The sequence below is a fragment of the Gymnodraco acuticeps genome, unplaced genomic scaffold (genome assembly GCF_902827175.1).
Source record: "Gymnodraco acuticeps unplaced genomic scaffold, fGymAcu1.1, whole genome shotgun sequence".
Classification (NCBI taxonomy): Eukaryota; Metazoa; Chordata; class Actinopteri; order Perciformes; family Bathydraconidae; genus Gymnodraco; species Gymnodraco acuticeps.
The window spans coordinates 142,327-148,326 of NW_022990514.1; the positions used below are offsets into that span (position 1 = coordinate 142,327).

General features: G+C 39.4%; 1 protein-coding gene across 1 annotated transcript in view; it reads right to left on the reverse strand.

Annotated features, from left to right (window-relative positions):
• Nucleotides 1–1,114, reverse strand: part of frmd6 (FERM domain containing 6) — a 42,186-nt gene extending 41,072 nt beyond the window's left edge. Inside the window, exon 1 of the mRNA XM_034227158.1 lies at nt 931–1,114. The gene's annotated coding sequence lies outside the window, so the exon portion shown is untranslated. The remainder of the gene's footprint in view (nt 1–930) is intronic.
• Between the last annotated feature and the right edge of the window lie 4,886 nt (nt 1,115–6,000).

Consider the following 6,000-nt stretch of genomic DNA (forward strand, 5'->3'; position numbering starts at 1 on the left):
ACTGAAATCTGTTAATTGCATATATAATATACACAAAGGTTAAATAGCTGTACCCATTTAGAACAAAGTGACTGTAAATGACAAAGTATTGCGAAATGTAATGCATTTCTATATTCATACTGTATTGTGGTTTTATGATATTGAAAGCTGTGTATTTTGACTAACCTGTACAAGTAAAAAAAAGTTGGAAATTAGCTTTAAAGTCTCTTTGCAGCATTAGTTCCATGATCTGCAAGTTACATTGTATTGTCCCTATCAATTAAAGGCAACAAAACGAAACTAAAAGCTACTTTTTCTACATATTTCACCAGCATTTGGCCTGTAAATGGTCATTTGGAGCCCTGTTTAAAGTACTGTTGAAGGGATGTGTATGTATGGTAATTACACAACAATAAAAGGGAGACATTTTGGCCACTCTTTCTAAAAAATAATGGACTTTGACAACACAATACACTGGCTAAAGGTATTTTTAGTGAGTTTACCAGGTGTGTTTTGGGTAAAATCACATTATTGGTAGCCTACGTAAACTAATAAAAAATGAATAAAATAAAGTTATCAATTCCCTTAAATTCACCATGCTTCTTATTCAGTTTAACATGTCTGTGCCATATCAATTAAATGCAAAATGCCCCAAAAAAAGGAAAAATACATTTGGTTTCTCAGATTTCATGGCAACAGTCCCTGTGAAATATCCTGGCAGCATCCGCGATGGTGAAGCAACTTAACAACCCAAAAAGTCGCTTAAATCGTGTTTACACGCTACAAAAATACTACAAATACTCCATAAAACCACACACACACTTCATTTAAAAAGCAGTCGTATGTTTGAGAGTTGTTTTATGACGTCACACTTGTAAAACTCCTAACCGTTAAAGTTCCCACAGTGAGAAGGATTTTAAAAACGAGCTCTGAAGCATCAGCTAAACTCACCTTTTATATGGACAAAACAAGGTATTCCTTAAAAAACGTAGAGTGGTAATCCAAGCGGGTTAAAATGGCGATGAATAGAAAACAAAATACGGAGGAAAAGATATCCACAGTCTCGGGAAAAACCTGAATAAGTTTCGGGAGAAAAGTGCATATCTTGCCGCCTTCGACTGGAGCCTCGTTCTGGTCCTCGTAACAACCGACGATAGGAATACATGTGCGGTGGATGGGAGCTGGAAAGGGGGTAATTCAGATACAGATTAAGATTTTTGAGAAAAAAGGACCCGTACACAATAAATTACAAAATGTGTTTACTTCAATAACCTCTACACACACTCTGTGATACACGTTAATGTATTAGTTTTGGTGTGTATTCGTTTTATTTCCCGGATGTTCCTTGCTCCACCCCCATTGGAATGCTCAGTTGGTATCGCCCCAATCCATTCCTTCCCACTGTGCCGCATTTATTCTGGCGTCGCCCGTATCCGTGTATTAAAAGCGCACCCGAAAAAAGAAATTGAGGATGTAGGGCAGTTTATTTTTGCGCATTTTATCCCTCTGCAGCTGGCATTTTTGTATTAAAAGCCCTTTTTTATTAAAAATCCAGAATCATTATGATAAATGAAGGAATCTTAGTCAGAAGACGGTTAAAGTAGGTTTTTATCACATATAAGTCATTTGTTTGGTTTGTGATTGGAATGAAAATCGAAAAATTAGAGGAACTGTTAAGAGGGGGAAAAAAGGAAATATATTAAAAATATACATTGAAACATATTACAAAATACCATTAAAACAATGTAGCCTACAGTATCAGTTTTTTTTCATTCTGCTAATTAAATGTAATGTTACAGACAATCAATTAAACAGACTATGGAAAACAAATGTAGATGAAGTGGGCGGCTATTAGCATACCTTATAAAGAAAATAGCCCTCCCGTTAGTCATCCAGGTAAGATTTTTTTTTAAAAGGTCATTACGAGGGCAAAAATAAAACACATTAAAAAATCAATGAAAAGAGGAAAACATAGTAGAAAAAAGGTTTGAAAAATAAATTCATACAAGTCCATGTACAGATTACAAAGTTTCATTACTCATCCTATTTTTAAATCAATCAAAAAATATATATTGTTGAAGTATTGTGCAGAAATGTGCAAAATTGTCAGAGAAATGTGCAAAGGTTCACAGTTTGCATTATGAGGAAGAGTTGAATGTAAATTGCCTGTACTTATATAGCACTTTATCAGGTATTTTCTCTCAAAGCATGTTACATACTACGAGTCATTCACCCATTCACACCTCATTTATGCAGAGCAGTACCACTTGCTCTATGGAAGCTAACACTCACACACACTCACACACCATCGGTCATCAGGAGCAACTCAGGCTTCAGTATCTTGCCCAAGGATACATCGACGTGTTGACTGCATGGGCTGGGATCGAACCGACAACCTTCTGGTAGAAAGACGACCGCACTCACTCGCAGAGTCGCCAAATGTAGAGAGATAAGGTCAGTACTGTAACCTCTAATAACATTGCACAAGGATAAAGGAAGGATACCGAGACCCAATTATATGATATCATAGGACACTGTATTATCATAAATGCAGCATAAGGTGACTTTTAACTAGGGCCGGGACTTTAACGCGTTAATTAAGATTAATTAATTACACAAAAATTAACGCGTTAAAAAAATTAACGCATTTTAATCGCACTTATTTTTGCACCGCGGAACGTTTCTCACTGGATGAGTTTCAGGCGTACCGATTATACTGGAGCACTAACTAACGTTCATGACTTCAGACAACAACAAACCACAGTGAACAACAGTGGGAAATGTTGTTTTAAAAAACGGACGGATGGAAGCGTCGATAAGAGCACGGTTGTGTGCAAATTATGCAAAAAGGAATTCGCATATCACCGCAGCACATCAAGCCTCAAGTATCACCTCAATGCAAAACATATAGCAGCTAGCGTGGACGTTAGCCTCTTTTATCGCGTTCACACCAAAAAGAGCCGGTACTAAAATTAGTTAATGAGAACCTTTTTACCCCCACGAAAGTCCCTGCTAGAGAGCAGAGAGCTGCTAGAGAGCAGGGACTTTCGTACGGCTCTCTTGTGAGAAAAGAGCTATATTTCTGATTGGCTGGGCGGATTGCAAACCACGCCCCGTAAAACTCCCAAAAAGTGTTGTGAAGCCGCCATTTTATTATCCTCGCATTAGCATTATTAGCATCAGCCCAGCGCAGAAACGCAGAGAGACTAACTTATGGCAACACAAAATAAAACATGGGAGCGGTGGAGATGAGGTGTCGGCGTTCTGGCGATTTACTCGGAAGGCTGCTGGGACTCCCCGCAGCTTCTACTGAAGCCAGTCCCCAACTCCGGGGACTTCCGGCCGGGGACTTTGGGCGGCAGTATACGCCGTGAAGTGGTTTGCGGCCTGCCAGTAAACCCAAAGCAGAAGAAGAAGAAGTGACGTCAGCGGCTTCATTTGCCTAATCCACCCCCAGGTTCAAAGAGTTCTCATGAACCTTTGTGGGAAAAGTACTGCGGTGTGAATGCGCCTAATGGTATACTAAAATCCATGTGAAAAAAAATTGCTTCTCACTGTTCTTAGGTCAAATATGTATATGCGATTAAAAATGCGATTAATTTCGATTAATTAATTACAAAGCCTCTAATTAATTAGATTAATTTTTTTAATCGAGTCCCGGCCCTACTTTTAACTTAATGAGAAGTCAAATTTAACTGCCTAGCTCAGGGGTGGCCAACCCGCGGCTCTCGAGCCGCATGCGGCTCTTTGCCTAGTTTCATGCGGCTCTTCAGTTCATATCGAATTGTATATGTGTGAGTTTGGGGGAGAGACACTGACTCCTGACTAGTGTTGCACGGTGTACCAATACTTGAAAGGTAACGCAATACCCTGCCGTTAAAAACGTTACGATTCCTCCGTTTCATTAGTATCGGTACTTTAAGAATGACGGAGAAAAGTACTCCGGTGAGAAAGCGCTGTTTTAATAAGAGCCGTGTGTGTTCAGCGCTCTGCTTCCACTCCCTGCACTGCAGCCGTGCCTGCAGTCCCGCCCCTCTCAAGCACGCTCTAAGTCCCTCCCCTCTTTCGTGCACGCGCTAGCTGCCAGAGCATGTGAGAAAACGAGAAGCATGGCTGCAAGTGGGAGTGCAACTGCCGCTGCGCCTCGGCCTGTCTGTGAGAAATGTATTAATTTTATTTAATACGAATTCTTGTCATTTATTGTATTTATTGTTCTCATTGTTTAAAGGTTGTGTTATGGTTCTGGTTCTGGTGTGAAATAAAGCACAATAATTACATTGAAGACTGTTTCCCTTTTTTAAGAAAAGTATCGAAAAATAATCGGAATCGCAATTCTTGACTTGGTATCGAAACCAAAATGTTGGTACCCTGACAACACTACTCCTCAGAGTTAAACCTAATATTTAGTAGGTCTGTTAAGTATCGAATGCTGATAATTCTGACGTAATTTGGCCGGTCAAAGTTGTTTGGGCTCGGATAAAATCGCTCCGTTACTTTCGTCCCGTGTTACTTTCGTCCCGGCTCTCCCTACGTGTGTATGTGTGGTGTCAGGTGTCAGTATGAGAGGATGACAGCAAGTCTAATTTTGATGTGGCCCAAGAGCCAATCACAATAATACCTGCGATGCAGTGAACCAATCACCTTTGAGGGGGGGAAAACCTATCGTTGATTAAACATTATCCAGTGTTTCCCCTACCATTGTCTTGGAGGGGCGCTGCGCCCCGCCAACGGAGCCCCGCACCCCCCCTGAAATTCAAGGTGTTTAAAAAAAATATATAATTGTATTTCTTTTAAATATATACATAGCACCAAATTGCAAATAATCTATAACTACTGTCACTTTTCACATTGAACATGTGCTCTTTTATTAAATAAACTAAACGCTTTCATTTCAAGTTGTGAGTTTAGTGTTTTTGACCCTAAGAAACACTGATGCATTAATCAATAACAATAATCCACAGCTCCTCTCTCTGCTCCAGAGGATTTAAAAAATATATATCCCAATGCCACAAAAATGCATCAATGACATGGTTGAAATCTTGTCTCCAGAAAACAAAAAACTGAAACAAGCGGTATCAGTGTGTTTGATGTGGCTCTTTGCAGTAACATAGAAAAAATGTGGCTCTTAACCTCTGACTGGTTGGCCACCCCTGGCCTAGCTGAATAAATCTTGAAGCAGGGTAATTGAGTTTTATCGAGTCAAAGTCGAATTGGCTTTAAATAAAAAATCTGTGAAATTAAATGATATGGATTGCAGAGGTGTGGACGCGAGTAAGAATTTTGATATGTTTCCAAATGTACAGGAAAGTCAGAATCAGAGCTGGGAATGGCGTCCCGACAACAATGATCTGATCAGGTTAGCTTTGTTAGCACGACCAGATAATATGCTGTATTGAACACACAATGAAATGCAGTATGCAAAACGTGCAGGTTTAAATTGGTGATGAGGGCATTATGACTCGTTTAGGACTAATTTGTCAAAGTTCAAACTCAGGACTTGAATGATAAGACTTGCAGACCCTTCTTTGACTCAAAACACCTCATAGCACCAAATAAGATAATAAAATTCACAATGAAAGCAACCCTTTTAACTATTATTGCAAAGAATCCGCTTCAAAGAATCTGTCTTGATATCTTGGTGCAAAGAAATCAACATAGTACAATTAAAGGTGGAGTATATCATTTATTTCAGAAACACGTCTTGTTATATTCCATGGAATGCTCTTAACATCCCGATAGCAATGAATATATTAAATGCTTTGACAATTAATACATTAAACAAATTCATCTGTGGAAGCCGTAGAAAATAGCACGACCAATCATTTTAGCCGGCCCGGCTCAAATAACTGGATGGCCTATACCTGCCTGTCCGCCTTCCATCTGTGCACAAACTACTTTCAAATTCTAGCGCACTCGAGCTGGTTTCTCCAAAATTACATACCCCACCTTTAAACGTTGTATAAGTTACAACCAGATGAATGTTATGGATGTTCTTTAACATTCTTATGGCCTGTGGGATTA